The sequence below is a fragment of the Cyanistes caeruleus genome, unplaced genomic scaffold, assembly GCF_971803275.1.
Source record: "Cyanistes caeruleus unplaced genomic scaffold, bCyaCae1.hap1.1 HAP1_SCAFFOLD_157, whole genome shotgun sequence".
In the NCBI taxonomy this organism is placed as follows: domain Eukaryota; kingdom Metazoa; phylum Chordata; class Aves; order Passeriformes; family Paridae; genus Cyanistes; species Cyanistes caeruleus.
This window is the reverse complement of record NW_028255949.1, coordinates 195,280-213,375: the sequence shown is the minus strand read 5'-3', so window position 1 is coordinate 213,375 and position 18,096 is coordinate 195,280. Positions and strand designations below refer to the sequence as shown.

General features: G+C 50.0%; 1 long non-coding RNA gene across 1 annotated transcript; it reads left to right on the top strand.

The window, feature by feature from the left end:
- The first annotated feature begins 865 nt into the window (after positions 1–865).
- On the top strand, positions 866–11,886 carry LOC147645848 (uncharacterized). Its single transcript, XR_015282108.1, has 5 exons — positions 866–2,524; positions 2,619–5,681; positions 5,776–6,013; positions 6,308–8,838; positions 8,933–11,886. It is a non-coding gene; the product is annotated as an uncharacterized LOC147645848 (long non-coding RNA).
- Positions 11,887–18,096: the final 6,210 nt, after the last annotated feature.

Sequence of the window (18,096 nt, the reverse complement as noted above, 5' to 3'; positions counted from 1 at the left end):
ATCACAGACACAGATGCCACCCTGCTGTACATACGTTTTACAGTTGTTGTGTTCAGGATAGAGGTTTTAGAGTTTGTTTAAGTTGTCTGTAAATACGTTTCATAGAGTTTTGTTAGGTCTCTTCTCAGGTAAATAGGTTCTATAGTTTGTTGTTGTTGTTGTGGTTGTTGTTGTTGTTACCAATATTCTTACAGTGTAAATATGTGGTGTAGTTCATTCTTGTTCCTTTTCTTCTACAGATAAACAGTCTTTGATTTTCACACCCCAGTTCTCTTTGCATTTTCTTCGGGCACATTTGCAAAGCTGTGGGTTGTTTCGGGAACAATGTTTGCAGGACTCTAAAAAGAGTATCACAACCGCTCTGCCACACTCTCAGCTGCTGCTGCTGCCCCAAAAAGCACTGGCTGGCTTTGCTCACACAATCACAGTTGTGGTGGCATTTCTACCACACCACAGGACAGCGATGTTTTCCCTCTTCTCCTGGAAATACCTACAGCACTTGTGGGTAGCAAGGCAAACATGAGCCTCTTTTAGTGGCCCTTGAAATTGGACATGTGAAATGAGGCACACAAAGCCACAGGCCAGCTGAACCTGGCATCTCTGAATGGGTCTTTACATTCTTCCCAGGAAGATGAATGGCAATCACTATTTTGGCAGGGAGGAAAGTGCATCAGCTAGCAATTTGCTGTAGAAAATGTGCTTTCTGCTCCTCTCACAGCCAAAACTCCTACCCATTTCTTGGAAGTCCTTCTTAGATAAGGACCGTGTTCAACTGAGTGACAGTGAAGCCAAATGGCAATGCCGCAATCAATTGTCCTGTACACAATCTCCTTCATCCACGTGGAAGGTTACTCACGGGCACACAAGAGGACGGAAGAAACCCAAATGCATCGTTGGACATAAAAAAGTCAGACGGGTTGAGGGATGAAGAAATCTTGCAGAGATATGGAAAGCTGCCCTGAAAACCCAGTTCGGGGAGAGCCTGAGCTCTTTTGTGCTTCTAGGCCTGAAGATGCTCAGCACCTTTCCCAGATGCTCAGCAGGCAGTAGGATTGTGCCTGAATCTGGCTCTGGAAATGCCAGTGCCTCAAGTGAGAGCTGTGGCAATGATTTCCATTGCATGGAGAGGGGCCACAAGAGTCCTGCAAGAGTCTTTCAGCAGAGCAAACAGCAGCCTGGAGGGTGGGCAATGCTGCATCTGGACCACTGCATGCTCATCCTTCACCACAATGCAGAGCTGCCATGGATCACTTTTTCCATTTCTCCTGTTGGATATGTTTTGGACAAGTTGTTCTAGGTGGCTTTGGATGGTGATCCAAGTAGGAAGCAGCCATTCGCCTGCTGTGATATCCTTACAACTAGTCCTAACGTCTCATTGCCTTTGGTTTGATTGGGGGTGTTTTATCTGTTTGTTTGATTGGTTTCTTTGGGTTGGTTTCTTTGTGTTTTTCTCTGTTTTGCTTGGAGTTTCTTTTCCTTTTTTAGAAATGACTGGTGAAGTTGGCACAACCAAACTCCAGAAAACGTAAAGCAGGCTTGACTTTCCAGAAATTGCTTTTGGCTGGCTTTAGCTGCATTCCCCAGGATCACGATCAGCAGTAGATATTTGCAGGTTTTGCTCTGCATCCTCAGCCTGCCCAGGTGTTGTTCAGTGTTTCAGCAGTGGAGAAGACGATGGATATTTTGCTAAACCTCCTTTCAAACAACAAAACTTGGGTTAGCACGACAGAAAAGAAGAAAAGAAAATCTTCGCCAGTTAGAACAGAGCCAGAGTCCCACCATTTCCCCCTCCACTTCTCTTTCTTTTCTACATTTAGAGGTAAAGCTTCCATCTCCAAAAGCTTCCATCTCTCACTTCCTGATGTAGCCATTTGCTACCCTTTAGCCTTGACTGCCACGCATCGGACTGCTGTCCGTGTGGGGCTGGGGATGCTCAGCCTGGAAAGAGAAGGGGGCTGGCGAGGCCTCCCTGCAGCTCTAGGAAAGATGGGCACAGGGAGGAGAAGCCTTTCAACTGCAGGAGTGAGCTTGAAGTTGGATCTAATGAAGCTGCTCTTTTCCACTCCGGCTGCTGGGCCACTGGCCCAGGCTGTGCACAGAGGCTGGGGATGCTCCATCCTTGGCAACATCCAAGGCCAGCTGGGAGAGGGGCTCTGAGCAACCTATTCTAGGGGAAGATCGCTCCGCTTGGAACAAGATGGTCTTTAGGGTCCCTTCCAAGCCCAAGCACCCAGGGATTCCATCATTCATTCTACGGTCTCCGTTGTCTACTTCAGCCTGGGCCTGAACTCCTGGCGGTGATGTCACAGTGCACGCTCCAGCTAGAACTTCCAGCATCCAGCAACGGCCACAACACAACCCTTGGCTCCTTGTGCCAGCACGCTCTTCATTCACCCTGCTCCAAGCCTACCCCTGTCACCTTGTTGCCACCTGCTCCCTGATTCCCCCAGCAGTCCCCAAAGCTCCCCATCGCTTGGATTTTGCTCTCCATCCCTGCAGGATGTCTGCATTTGTTCCAAAAGAGGTATGGTACTATTCCACGGAGGCGGACACCCCGCAGCTGCCTGGCTGGGCTGGAGCTCTGTGGGACAGGGTGGGAAATTTTGCTACCTCTGCAGGCTGGCACAGACCGAGAGGAGGAGACGGACGTCGATACACAGACTGATAGAGAAGAAGCCATGGAAGTGGGCGGAGAGGATACTGGAGAGCAAGAGATGGATGTGGATATGTACGAGACAGAGGAAGAGATGGAGGTGGAAACGAAAGATTATGTTGAAGAGATGGATATTGATCTAAAAGACAAGGAGGAAGACATGGTCTTGGGATGAAGACCGATGCCAGCAGCAGAACAGGCAGGTGCTCCCCACAGGCAGAGTGGGGCCCCTGCTGCCAGCCTGGGGCCGGGCTGGGCACTTCCTGCTCAGGGACACGCTAGCCCATGCACTGGATTCTGCTGGCCATCCCTGGCCTGGCCTGGGCTTGCTGTGGGCCACACAAGCCCTGTTCCAGTGCCTGGGCCACAGCCCCCAGCCAGGCTCCCTTCTGGCAGCAGAGTCCCACTGGGCCAGTGTCCCAGCCCGGCAGCACATGGAACACCCTTCCGTGCCTGACTGCACTGACCGTGCTACTTGTTTTTCTTCCGGGACTTAGGGACATCACAGACACAGATGCCACCCTGCTGTACATACGTTTTACAGTTGTTGTGTTCAGGATAGAGGTTTTAGAGTTTGTTTAAGTTGTCTGTAAATACGTTTCATAGAGTTTTGTTAGGTCTCTTCTCAGGTAAATAGGTTCTATAGTTTGTTGTTGTTGTTGTGGTTGTTGTTGTTGTTGTTACCAATATTCTTACAGTGTAAATATGTGGTGTAGTTCATTCTTGTTCCTTTTCTTCTACAGATAAACAGTCTTTGATTTTCACACCCCAGTTCTCTTTGCATTTTCTTCGGGCACATTTGCAAAGCTGTGGGTTGTTTCGGGAACAATGTTTGCAGGACTCTAAAAAGAGTATCACAACCGCTCTGCCACACTCTCAGCTGCTGCTGCTGCCCCAAAAAGCACTGGCTGGCTTTGCTCACACAATCGCAGTTGTGGTGGCATTTCTACCACACCACAGGACAGCGATGTTTTCCCTCTTCTCCTGGAAATACCTACAGCACTTGTGGGTAGCAAGGCAAACATGAGCCTCTTTTAGTGGCCCTTGAAATTGGACATGTGAAATGAGGCACACAAAGCCACAGGCCAGCTGAACCTGGCATCTCTGAATGGGTCTTTACATTCTTCCCAGGAAGATGAATGGCAATCACTATTTTGGCAGGGAGGAAAGTGCATCAGCTAGCAATTTGCTGTAGAAAATGTGCTTTCTGCTCCTCTCACAGCCAAAACTCCTACCCATTTCTTGGAAGTCCTTCTTAGATAAGGACCGTGTTCAACTGAGTGACAGTGAAGCCAAATGGCAATGCCGCAATCAATTGTCCTGTACACAATCTCCTTCATCCACGTGGAAGGTTACTCACGGGCACACAAGAGGACGGAAGAAACCCAAATGCATCGTTGGACATCATAAAGTCAGACGTGTTGAGGGATGAAGAAATCTTGCAGAGATATGGAAAGCTGCCCTGAAAACCCAGTTCGGGGAGAGCCTGAGCTCTTTTGTGCTTCTAGGCCTGAAGATGCTCAGCACCTTTCCCAGATGCTCAGCAGGCAGTAGGATTGTGCCTGAATCTGGCTCTGGAAATGCCAGTGCCTCAACTGAGAGCTGTGGCAAGGATTTCCATTGCATGGAGAGGGGCCACAAGAGTCCTGCAAGAGTCTTTCAGCAGAGCAAACAGCAGCCTGGAGGGTGGGCAATGCTGCATCTGGACCACTGCATGCTCATCCTTCACCACAATGCAGAGCTGCCATGGATCACTTTTTCCATTTCTCCTGTTGGATATGTTTTGGACAAGTTGTTCTAGGTGGCTTTGGATGGTGATCCAAGTAGGAAGCAGCCATTCGCCTGCTGTGATATCCTTACAACTAGTCCTAACGTCTCATTGCCTTTGGTTTGATTGGGGGTGTTTTATCTGTTTGTTTGATTGGTTTCTTTGGGTTGGTTTCTTTGTGTTTTTCTCTGTTTTGCTTGGAGTTTCTTTTCCTTTTTTAGAAATGACTGGTGAAGTTGGCACAAGCAAACTCCAGAAAACGTAAAGCAGGCTTGACTTTCCAGAAATTGCTTTTGGCTGGCTTTAGCTGCATTCCCCAGGATCACGATCAGCAGTAGATATTTGCAGGTTTTGCTCTGCATCCTCAGCCTGCCCAGGTGTTGTTCAGTGTTTCAGCAGTGGAGAAGACGATGGATATTTTGCTAAACCTCCTTTCAAACAACAAAACTTGGGTTAGCACGACAGAAAAGAAGAAAAGAAAATCTTCGCCAGTTAGAACAGAGCCAGAGTCCCACCATTTCCCCCTCCACTTCTCTTTCTTTTCTACATTTAGAGGTAAAGCTTCCATCTCCAAAAGCTTCCATCTCTCACTTCCTGATGTAGCCATTTGCTACCCTTTAGCCTTGACTGCCACGCATCGGACTGCTGTCCGTGTGGGGCTGGGGATGCTCAGCCTGGAAAGAGAAGGGGGCTGGCGAGGCCTCCCTGCAGCTCTAGGAAAGATGGGCACAGGGAGGAGAAGCCTTTCAACTGCAGGAGTGAGCTTGAAGTTGGATCTAATGAAGCTGCTCTTTTCCACTCCGGCTGCTGGGCCACTGGCCCAGGCTGTGCACAGAGGCTGGGGATGCTCCATCCTTGGCAACATCCAAGGCCAGCTGGGAGAGGGGCTCTGAGCAACCTATTCTAGGGGAAGATCGCTCCGCTTGGAACAAGATGGTCTTTAGGGTCCCTTCCAAGCCCAAGCACCCAGGGATTCCATCATTCATTCTACGGTCTCCGTTGTCCACTTCAGCCTGGGCCTGAACTCCTGGCGGTGATGTCACAGTGCACGCTCCAGCTAGAACTTCCAGCATCCAGCAACGGCCACAACACAACCCTTGGCTCCTTGTGCCAGCACGCTCTTCATTCACCCTGCTCCAAGCCTACCCCTGTCACCTTGTTGCCACCTGCTCCCTGATTCCCCCAGCAGTCCCCAAAGCTCCCCATCGCTTGGATTTTGCTCTCCATCCCTGCAGGATGTCTGCATTTGTTCCAAAAGAGGTATGGTACTATTCCACGGAGGCGGACACCCCGCAGCTGCCTGGCTGGGCTGGAGCTCTGTGGGACAGGCTGGGAAATTTTGCTACCTCTGCAGGCTGGCACAGACCGAGAGGAGGAGACGGACGTCGATACACAGACTGATAGAGAAGAAGCCATGGAAGTGGACGGAGAGGATACTGGAGAGGAAGAGATGGATGTGGATATGTACGAGACAGAGGAAGAGATGGAGGTGGAAACGAAAGATTATGTTGAAGAGATGGATATTGATCTAAAAGACAAGGAGGAAGACATGGTCTTGGGATGAAGACCGATGCCAGCAGCAGAACAGGCAGGTGCTCCCCACAGGCAGAGTGGGGCCCCTGCTGCCAGCCTGGGGCCGGGCTGGGCACTTCCTGCTCAGGGACACGCTAGCCCATGCACTGGATTCTGCTGGCCATCCCTGGCCTGGCCTGGGCTTGCTGTGGGCCACACAAGCCCTGTTCCAGTGCCTGGGCCACAGCCCCCAGCCAGGCTCCCTTCTGGCAGCAGAGTCCCACTGGGCCAGTGTCCCAGCCCGGCAGCACATGGAACACCCTTCCGTGCCTGACTGCACTGACCGTGCTACTTGTTTTTCTTCCGGGACTTAGGGACATCACAGACACAGATGCCACCCTGCTGTACATACGTTTTACAGTTGTTGTGTTCAGGATAGAGGTTTTAGAGTTTGTTTAAGTTGTCTGTAAATACGTTTCATAGAGTTTTGTTAGAGCTGTTCTCAGGTAAATAGGTTCTATAGTTTGTTGTTGTTGTTGTGGTTGTTGTTGTTGTTGTTACCAATATTCTTACAGTGTAAATATGTGGTGTAGTTCATTCTTGTTCCTTTTCTTCTACAGATAAACAGTCTTTGATTTTCACACCCCAGTTCTCTTTGCATTTTCTTCGGGCACATTTGCAAAGCTGTGGGTTGTTTCGGGAACAATGTTTGCAGGACTCTAAAAAGAGTATCACAACCGCTCTGCCACACTCTCAGCTGCTGCTGCTGCCCCAAAAAGCACTGGCTGGCTTTGCTCACACAATCACAGTTGTGGTGGCATTTCTACCACACCACAGGACAGCGATGTTTTCCCTCTTCTCCTGGAAATACCTACAGCACTTGTGGGTAGCAAGGCAAACATGAGCCTCTTTTAGTGGCCCTTGAAATTGGACATGTGAAATGAGGCACACAAAGCCACAGGCCAGCTGAACCTGGCATCTCTGAATGGGTCTTTACATTCTTCCCAGGAAGATGAATGGCAATCACTATTTTGGCAGGGAGGAAAGTGCATCAGCTAGCAATTTGCTGTAGAAAATGTGCTTTCTGCTCCTCTCACAGCCAAAACTCCTACCCATTTCTTGGAAGTCCTTCTTAGATAAGGACCGTGTTCAACTGAGTGACAGTGAAGCCAAATGGCAATGCCGCAATCAATTGTCCTGTACACAATCTCCTTCATCCACGTGGAAGGTTACTCACGGGCACACAAGAGGACGGAAGAAACCCAAATGCATCGTTGGACATCATAAAGTCAGACGTGTTGAGGGATGAAGAAATCTTGCAGAGATATGGAAAGCTGCCCTGAAAACCCAGTTCGGGGAGAGCCTGAGCTCTTTTGTGCTTCTAGGCCTGAAGATGCTCAGCACCTTTCCCAGATGCTCAGCAGGCAGTAGGATTGTGCCTGAATCTGGCTCTGGAAATGCCAGTGCCTCAACTGAGAGCTGTGGCAAGGATTTCCATTGCATGGAGAGGGGCCACAAGAGTCCTGCAAGAGTCTTTCAGCAGAGCAAACAGCAGCCTGGAGGGTGGGCAATGCTGCATCTGGACCACTGCATGCTCATCCTTCACCACAATGCAGAGCTGCCATGGATCACTTTTTCCATTTCTCCTGTTGGATATGTTTTGGAGAAGTTGTTCTAGGTGGCTTTGGATGGTGATCCAAGTAGGAAGCAGCCATTCGCCTGCTGTGATATCCTTACAACTAGTCCTAACGTCTCATTGCCTTTGGTTTGATTGGGGGTGTTTTATCTGTTTGTTTGATTGGTTTCTTTGGGTTGGTTTCTTTGTGTTTTTCTCTGTTTTGCTTGGAGTTTCTTTTCCTTTTTTAGAAATGACTGGTGAAGTTGGCACAAGCAAACTCCAGAAAACGTAAAGCAGGCTTGACTTTCCAGAAATTGCTTTTGGCTGGCTTTAGCTGCATTCCCCAGGATCACGATCAGCAGTAGATATTTGCAGGTTTTGCTCTGCATCCTCAGCCTGCCCAGGTGTTGTTCAGTGTTTCAGCAGTGGAGAAGACGATGGATATTTTGCTAAACCTCCTTTCAAACAACAAAACTTGGGTTAGCACGACAGAAAAGAAGAAAAGAAAATCTTCGCCAGTTAGAACAGAGCCAGAGTCCCACCATTTCCCCCTCCACTTCTCTTTCTTTTCTACATTTAGAGGTAAAGCTTCCATCTCCAAAAGCTTCCATCTCTCACTTCCTGATGTAGCCATTTGCTACCCTTTAGCCTTGACTGCCACGCATCGGACTGCTGTCCGTGTGGGGCTGGGGATGCTCAGCCTGGAAAGAGAAGGGGGCTGGCGAGGCCTCCCTGCAGCTCTAGGAAAGATGGGCACAGGGAGGAGAAGCCTTTCAACTGCAGGAGTGAGCTTGAAGTTGGATCTAATGAAGCTGCTCTTTTCCACTCCGGCTGCTGGGCCACTGGCCCAGGCTGTGCACAGAGGCTGGGGATGCTCCATCCTTGGCAACATCCAAGGCCAGCTGGGAGAGGGGCTCTGAGCAACCTATTCTAGGGGAAGATCGCTCCGCTTGGAACAAGATGGTCTTTAGGGTCCCTTCCAAGCCCAAGCACCCAGGGATTCCATCATTCATTCTACGGTCTCCGTTGTCCACTTCAGCCTGGGCCTGAACTCCTGGCGGTGATGTCACAGTGCACGCTCCAGCTAGAACTTCCAGCATCCAGCAACGGCCACAACACAACCCTTGGCTCCTTGTGCCAGCACGCTCTTCATTCACCCTGCTCCAAGCCTACCCCTGTCACCTTGTTGCCACCTGCTCCCTGATTCCCCCAGCAGTCCCCAAAGCTCCCCATCGCTTGGATTTTGCTCTCCATCCCTGCAGGATGTCTGCATTTGTTCCAAAAGAGGTATGGTACTATTCCACGGAGGCGGACACCCCGCAGCTGCCTGGCTGGGCTGGAGCTCTGTGGGACAGGGTGGGAAATTTTGCTACCTCTGCAGGCTGGCACAGACCGAGAGGAGGAGACGGACGTCGATACACAGACTGATAGAGAAGAAGCCATGGAAGTGGACGGAGAGGATACTGGAGAGGAAGAGATGGATGTGGATATGTACGAGACAGAGGAAGAGATGGAGGTGGAAACGAAAGATTATGTTGAAGAGATGGATATTGATCTAAAAGACAAGGAGGAAGACATGGTCTTGGGATGAAGACCGATGCCAGCAGCAGAACAGGCAGGTGCTCCCCACAGGCAGAGTGGGGCCCCTGCTGCCAGCCTGGGGCCGGGCTGGGCACTTCCTGCTCAGGGACACGCTAGCCCATGCACTGGATTCTGCTGGCCATCCCTGGCCTGGCCTGGGCTTGCTGTGGGCCACACAAGCCCTGTTCCAGTGCCTGGGCCACAGCCCCCAGCCAGGCTCCCTTCTGGCAGCAGAGTCCCACTGGGCCAGTGTCCCAGCCCGGCAGCACATGGAACACCCTTCCGTGCCTGACTGCACTGACCGTGCTACTTGTTTTTCTTCCGGGACTTAGGGACATCACAGACACAGATGCCACCCTGCTGTACATACGTTTTACAGTTGTTGTGTTCAGGATAGAGGTTTTAGAGTTTGTTTAAGTTGTCTGTAAATACGTTTCATAGAGTTTTGTTAGAGCTGTTCTCAGGTAAATAGGTTCTATAGTTTGTTGTTGTTGTTGTGGTTGTTGTTGTTGTTGTTACCAATATTCTTACAGTGTAAATATGTGGTGTAGTTCATTCTTGTTCCTTTTCTTCTACAGATAAACAGTCTTTGATTTTCACACCCCAGTTCTCTTTGCATTTTCTTCGGGCACATTTGCAAAGCTGTGGGTTGTTTCGGGAACAATGTTTGCAGGACTCTAAAAAGAGTATCACAACCGCTCTGCCACACTCTCAGCTGCTGCTGCTGCCCCAAAAAGCACTGGCTGGCTTTGCTCACACAATCACAGTTGTGGTGGCATTTCTACCACACCACAGGACAGCGATGTTTTCCCTCTTCTCCTGGAAATACCTACAGCACTTGTGGGTAGCAAGGCAAACATGAGCCTCTTTTAGTGGCCCTTGAAATTGGACATGTGAAATGAGGCACACAAAGCCACAGGCCAGCTGAACCTGGCATCTCTGAATGGGTCTTTACATTCTTCCCAGGAAGATGAATGGCAATCACTATTTTGGCAGGGAGGAAAGTGCATCAGCTAGCAATTTGCTGTAGAAAATGTGCTTTCTGCTCCTCTCACAGCCAAAACTCCTACCCATTTCTTGGAAGTCCTTCTTAGATAAGGACCGTGTTCAACTGAGTGACAGTGAAGCCAAATGGCAATGCCGCAATCAATTGTCCTGTACACAATCTCCTTCATCCACGTGGAAGGTTACTCACGGGCACACAAGAGGACGGAAGAAACCCAAATGCATCGTTGGACATCATAAAGTCAGACGTGTTGAGGGATGAAGAAATCTTGCAGAGATATGGAAAGCTGCCCTGAAAACCCAGTTCGGGGAGAGCCTGAGCTCTTTTGTGCTTCTAGGCCTGAAGATGCTCAGCACCTTTCCCAGATGCTCAGCAGGCAGTAGGATTGTGCCTGAATCTGGCTCTGGAAATGCCAGTGCCTCAACTGAGAGCTGTGGCAAGGATTTCCATTGCATGGAGAGGGGCCACAAGAGTCCTGCAAGAGTCTTTCAGCAGAGCAAACAGCAGCCTGGAGGGTGGGCAATGCTGCATCTGGACCACTGCATGCTCATCCTTCACCACAATGCAGAGCTGCCATGGATCACTTTTTCCATTTCTCCTGTTGGATATGTTTTGGACAAGTTGTTCTAGGTGGCTTTGGATGGTGATCCAAGTAGGAAGCAGCCATTCGCCTGCTGTGATATCCTTACAACTAGTCCTAACGTCTCATTGCCTTTGGTTTGATTGGGGGTGTTTTATCTGTTTGTTTGATTGGTTTCTTTGGGTTGGTTTCTTTGTGTTTTTCTCTGTTTTGCTTGGAGTTTCTTTTCCTTTTTTAGAAATGACTGGTGAAGTTGGCACAAGCAAACTCCAGAAAACGTAAAGCAGGCTTGACTTTCCAGAAATTGCTTTTGGCTGGCTTTAGCTGCATTCCCCAGGATCACGATCAGCAGTAGATATTTGCAGGTTTTGCTCTGCATCCTCAGCCTGCCCAGGTGTTGTTCAGTGTTTCAGCAGTGGAGAAGACGATGGATATTTTGCTAAACCTCCTTTCAAACAACAAAACTTGGGTTAGCACGACAGAAAAGAAGAAAAGAAAATCTTCGCCAGTTAGAACAGAGCCAGAGTCCCACCATTTCCCCCTCCACTTCTCTTTCTTTTCTACATTTAGAGGTAAAGCTTCCATCTCCAAAAGCTTCCATCTCTCACTTCCTGATGTAGCCATTTGCTACCCTTTAGCCTTGACTGCCACGCATCGGACTGCTGTCCGTGTGGGGCTGGGGATGCTCAGCCTGGAAAGAGAAGGGGGCTGGCGAGGCCTCCCTGCAGCTCTAGGAAAGATGGGCACAGGGAGGAGAAGCCTTTCAACTGCAGGAGTGAGCTTGAAGTTGGATCTAATGAAGCTGCTCTTTTCCACTCCGGCTGCTGGGCCACTGGCCCAGGCTGTGCACAGAGGCTGGGGATGCTCCATCCTTGGCAACATCCAAGGCCAGCTGGGAGAGGGGCTCTGAGCAACCTATTCTAGGGGAAGATCGCTCCGCTTGGAACAAGATGGTCTTTAGGGTCCCTTCCAAGCCCAAGCACCCAGGGATTCCATCATTCATTCTACGGTCTCCGTTGTCCACTTCAGCCTGGGCCTGAACTCCTGGCGGTGATGTCACAGTGCACGCTCCAGCTAGAACTTCCAGCATCCAGCAACGGCCACAACACAACCCTTGGCTCCTTGTGCCAGCACGCTCTTCATTCACCCTGCTCCAAGCCTACCCCTGTCACCTTGTTGCCACCTGCTCCCTGATTCCCCCAGCAGTCCCCAAAGCTCCCCATCGCTTGGATTTTGCTCTCCATCCCTGCAGGATGTCTGCATTTGTTCCAAAAGAGGTATGGTACTATTCCACGGAGGCGGACACCCCGCAGCTGCCTGGCTGGGCTGGAGCTCTGTGGGACAGGGTGGGAAATTTTGCTACCTCTGCAGGCTGGCACAGACCGAGAGGAGGAGACGGACGTCGATACACAGACTGATAGAGAAGAAGCCATGGAAGTGGACGGAGAGGATACTGGAGAGGAAGAGATGGATGTGGATATGTACGAGACAGAGGAAGAGATGGAGGTGGAAACGAAAGATTATGTTGAAGAGATGGATATTGATCTAAAAGACAAGGAGGAAGACATGGTCTTGGGATGAAGACCGATGCCAGCAGCAGAACAGGCAGGTGCTCCCCACAGGCAGAGTGGGGCCCCTGCTGCCAGCCTGGGGCCGGGCTGGGCACTTCCTGCTCAGGGACACGCTAGCCCATGCACTGGATTCTGCTGGCCATCCCTGGCCTGGCCTGGGCTTGCTGTGGGCCACACAAGCCCTGTTCCAGTGCCTGGGCCACAGCCCCCAGCCAGGCTCCCTTCTGGCAGCAGAGTCCCACTGGGCCAGTGTCCCAGCCCGGCAGCACATGGAACACCCTTCCGTGCCTGACTGCACTGACCGTGCTACTTGTTTTTCTTCCGGGACTTAGGGACATCACAGACACAGATGCCACCCTGCTGTACATACGTTTTACAGTTGTTGTGTTCAGGATAGAGGTTTTAGAGTTTGTTTAAGTTGTCTGTAAATACGTTTCATAGAGTTTTGTTAGGTCTCTTCTCAGGTAAATAGGTTCTATAGTTTGTTGTTGTTGTTGTGGTTGTTGTTGTTGTTGTTACCAATATTCTTACAGTGTAAATATGTGGTGTAGTTCATTCTTGTTCCTTTTCTTCTACAGATAAACAGTCTTTGATTTTCACACCCCAGTTCTCTTTGCATTTTCTTCGGGCACATTTGCAAAGCTGTGGGTTGTTTCGGGAACAATGTTTGCAGGACTCTAAAAAGAGTATCACAACCGCTCTGCCACACTCTCAGCTGCTGCTGCTGCCCCAAAAAGCACTGGCTGGCTTTGCTCACACAATCGCAGTTGTGGTGGCATTTCTACCACACCACAGGACAGCGATGTTTTCCCTCTTCTCCTGGAAATACCTACAGCACTTGTGGGTAGCAAGGCAAACATGAGCCTCTTTTAGTGGCCCTTGAAATTGGACATGTGAAATGAGGCACACAAAGCCACAGGCCAGCTGAACCTGGCATCTCTGAATGGGTCTTTACATTCTTCCCAGGAAGATGAATGGCAATCACTATTTTGGCAGGGAGGAAAGTGCATCAGCTAGCAATTTGCTGTAGAAAATGTGCTTTCTGCTCCTCTCACAGCCAAAACTCCTACCCATTTCTTGGAAGTCCTTCTTAGATAAGGACCGTGTTCAACTGAGTGACAGTGAAGCCAAACGGCAATGCCGCAATCAATTGTCCTGTACACAATCTCCTTCATCCACGTGGAAGGTTACTCACGGGCACACAAGAGGACGGAAGAAACCCAAATGCATCGTTGGACATAAAAAAGTCAGACGGGTTGAGGGATGAAGAAATCTTGCAGAGATATGGAAAGCTGCCCTGAAAACCCAGTTCGGGGAGAGCCTGAGCTCTTTTGTGCTTCTAGGCCTGAAGATGCTCAACACCTTTCCCAGATGCTCAGCAGGCAGTAGGATTGTGCCTGAATCTGGCTCTGGAAATGCCAGTGCCTCAACTGAGAGCTGTGGCAAGGATTTCCATTGCATGGAGAGGGGCCACAAGAGTCCTGCAAGAGTCTTTCAGCAGAGCAAACAGCAGCCTGGAGGGTGGGCAATGCTGCATCTGGACCACTGCATGCTCATCCTTCACCACAATGCAGAGCTGCCATGGATCACTTTTTCCATTTCTCCTGTTGGATATGTTTTGGACAAGTTGTTCTAGGTGGCTTTGGATGGTGATCCAAGTAGGAAGCAGCCATTCGCCTGCTGTGATATCCTTACAACTAGTCCTAACGTCTCATTGCCTTTGGTTTGATTGGGGGTGTTTTATCTGTTTGTTTGATTGGTTTCTTTGGGTTGGTTTCTTTGTGTTTTTCTCTGTTTTGCTTGGAGTTTCTTTTCCTTTTTTAGAAATGACTGGTGAAGTTGGCACAACCAAACTCCAGAAAACGTAAAGCAGGCTTGACTTTCCAGAAATTGCTTTTGGCTGGCTTTAGCTGCATTCCCCAGGATCACGATCAGCAGTAGATATTTGCAGGTTTTGCTCTGCATCCTCAGCCTGCCCAGGTGTTGTTCAGTGTTTCAGCAGTGGAGAAGACGATGGATATTTTGCTAAACCTCCTTTCAAACAACAAAACTTGGGTTAGCACGACAGAAAAGAAGAAAAGAAAATCTTCGCCAGTTAGAACAGAGCCAGAGTCCCACCATTTCCCCCTCCACTTCTCTTTCTTTTCTACATTTAGAGGTAAAGCTTCCATCTCCAAAAGCTTCCATCTCTCACTTCCTGATGTAGCCATTTGCTACCCTTTAGCCTTGACCGCCACGCATCGGACTGCTGTCCGTGTGGGGCTGGGGATGCTCAGCCTGGAAAGAGAAGGGGGCTGGCGAGGCCTCCCTGCAGCTCTAGGAAAGATGGGCACAGGGAGGAGAAGCCTTTCAACTGCAGGAGTGAGCTTGAAGTTGGATCTAATGAAGCTGCTCTTTTCCACTCCGGCTGCTGGGCCACTGGCCCAGGCTGTGCACAGAGGCTGGGGATGCTCCATCCTTGGCAACATCCAAGGCCAGCTGGGAGAGGGGCTCTGAGCAACCTATTCTGGGCGAAGATCGCTCCGCTTGGAACAAGATGGTCTTTAGGGTCCCTTCCAAGCCCAAGCACCCAGGGATTCCATCATTCATTCTACGGTCTCCGTTGTCTACTTCAGCCTGGGCCTGAACTCCTGGCGGTGATGTCACAGTGCACGCTCCAGCTAGAACTTCCAGCATCCAGCAACGGCCACAACACAACCCTTGGCTCCTTGTGCCAGCACGCTCTTCATTCACCCTGCTCCAAGCCTACCCCTGTCACCTTGTTGCCACCTGCTCCCTGATTCCCCCAGCAGTCCCCAAAGCTCCCCATCGCTTGGATTTTGCTCTCCATCCCTGCAGGATGTCTGCATTTGTTCCAAAAGAGGTATGGTACTATTCCACGGAGGCGGACACCCCGCAGCTGCCTGGCTGGGCTGGAGCTCTGTGGGACAGGCTGGGAAATTTTGCTACCTCTGCAGGCTGGCACAGACCGAGAGGAGGAGACGGACGTCGATACACAGACTGATAGAGAAGAAGCCATGGAAGTGGACGGAGAGGATACTGGAGAGGAAGAGATGGATGTGGATATGTACGAGACAGAGGAAGAGATGGAGGTGGAAACGAAAGATTATGTTGAAGAGATGGATATTGATCTAAAAGACAAGGAGGAAGACATGGTCTTGGGATGAAGACCGATGCCAGCAGCAGAACAGGCAGGTGCTCCCCACAGGCAGAGTGGGGCCCCTGCTGCCAGCCTGGGGCCGGGCTGGGCACTTCCTGCTCAGGGACACGCTAGCCCATGCACTGGATTCTGCTGGCCATCCCTGGCCTGGCCTGGGCTTGCTGTGGGCCACACAAGCCCTGTTCCAGTGCCTGGGCCACAGCCCCCAGCCAGGCTCCCTTCTGGCAGCAGAGTCCCACTGGGCCAGTGTCCCAGCCCGGCAGCACATGGAACACCCTTCCGTGCCTGACTGCACTGACCGTGCTACTTGTTTTTCTTCCGGGACTTAGGGACATCACAGACACAGATGCCACCCTGCTGTACATACGTTTTACAGTTGTTGTGTTCAGGATAGAGGTTTTAGAGTTTGTTTAAGTTGTCTGTAAATACGTTTCATAGAGTTTTGTTAGAGCTGTTCTCAGGTAAATAGGTTCTATAGTTTGTTGTTGTTGTTGTGGTTGTTGTTGTTGTTGTTACCAATATTCTTACAGTGTAAATATGTGGTGTAGTTCATTCTTGTTCCTTTTCTTCTACAGATAAACAGTCTTTGATTTTCACACCCCAGTTCTCTTTGCATTTTCTTCGGGCACATTTGCAAAGCTGTGGGTTGTTTCGGGAACAATGTTTGCAGGACTCTAAAAAGAGTATCACAACCGCTCTGCCACACTCTCAGCTGCTGCTGCTGCCCCAAAAAGCACTGGCTGGCTTTGCTCACACAATCACAGTTGTGGTGGCATTTCTACCACACCACAGGACAGCGATGTTTTCCCTCTTCTCCTGGAAATACCTACAGCACTTGTGGGTAGCAAGGCAAACATGAGCCTCTTTTAGTGGCCCTTGAAATTGGACATGTGAAATGAGGCACACAAAGCCACAGGCCAGCTGAACCTGGCATCTCTGAATGGGTCTTTACATTCTTCCCAGGAAGATGAATGGCAATCACTATTTTGGCAGGGAGGAAAGTGCATCAGCTAGCAATTTGCTGTAGAAAATGTGCTTTCTGCTCCTCTCACAGCCAAAACTCCTACCCATTTCTTGGAAGTCCTTCTTAGATAAGGACCGTGTTCAACTGAGTGACAGTGAAGCCAAATGGCAATGCCGCAATCAATTGTCCTGTACACAATCTCCTTCATCCACGTGGAAGGTTACTCACGGGCACACAAGAGGACGGAAGAAACCCAAATGCATCGTTGGACATAAAAAAGTCAGACGGGTTGAGGGATGAAGAAATCTTGCAGAGATATGGAAAGCTGCCCTGAAAACCCAGTTCGGGGAGAGCCTGAGCTCTTTTGTGCTTCTAGGCCTGAAGATGCTCAGCACCTTTCCCAGATGCTCAGCAGGCAGTAGGATTGTGCCTGAATCTGGCTCTGGAAATGCCAGTGCCTCAACTGAGAGCTGTGGCAATGATTTCCATTGCATGGAGAGGGGCCACAAGAGTCCTGCAAGAGTCTTTCAGCAGAGCAAACAGCAGCCTGGAGGGTGGGCAATGCTGCATCTGGACCACTGCATGCTCATCCTTCACCACAATGCAGAGCTGCCATGGATCACTTTTTCCATTTCTCCTGTTGGATATGTTTTGGAGAAGTTGTTCTAGGTGGCTTTGGATGGTGATCCAAGTAGGAAGCAGCCATTCGCCTGCTGTGATATCCTTACAACTAGTCCTAACGTCTCATTGCCTTTGGTTTGATTGGGGGTGTTTTATCTGTTTGTTTGATTGGTTTCTTTGGGTTGGTTTCTTTGTGTTTTTCTCTCTTTTGCTTGGAGTTTCTTTTCCTTTTTTAGAAATGACTGGTGAAGTTGGCACAAGCAAACTCCAGAAAACGTAAAGCAGGCTTGACTTTCCAGAAATTGCTTTTGGCTGGCTTTAGCTGCATTCCCCAGGATCACGATTGTGATAAATGGGCCAGGAGGCCAGCTCCTTTTAAAAAGGCCATTATTAAGCAGCACAGCTCTGGGGTGGGGGCCCGAGGGGTTGCGCACACCGCCACTGCTTCCACTGGACACCGCAGAAGAGGAGAATCCGTACAGCTCTGTCAGTGGGGCAGAGCTGGGCCTTCCTCCCTCACGGGAGTCCCCGGGAAGACTCCTTCTTTAGGCCTTGTAGTCTAGGCTGTCATCCTAGTCGAGTCTCCTCGAGGTTATGTCGGCCTCGGAAAGAAGCCAGGGGACTCCTCTGGGTCTTCCTTGTTAGATGGTGCTGGTTCTATTCCTTCCCTTTTGCGTGGCTCGTTGTTTTGGGTTTTTTTCCAGTCTGTGTGCATCCCATAAGTCTCTGGTCTCTCTCGTTTGCATAAAAGACCGTATGTCATCTTCCTCCTCAGGATGGTACAGCAACTTGGGAAAAGGATACAATGTTGCCATGTGGGAGTCTCGGAGCAGTGGGGGCAGTGCCTGGCTGAACACAGAATTAGAAACACAGGGTACAGCAACTTGGGAGAGGGAGCAGGGCCTGGCTGAACAAGGAATAAAAAAATATGGGGTACAGCAATTTGCGACAGGGGTACAAGGTAAGTAAACCTGGGACAGGGGTACAAGGTAAGTAAGGAGTTTACAAACAGCAACTGTAACATATTATTCTTAACAATATCCCCCCTCTTATATTTTGATC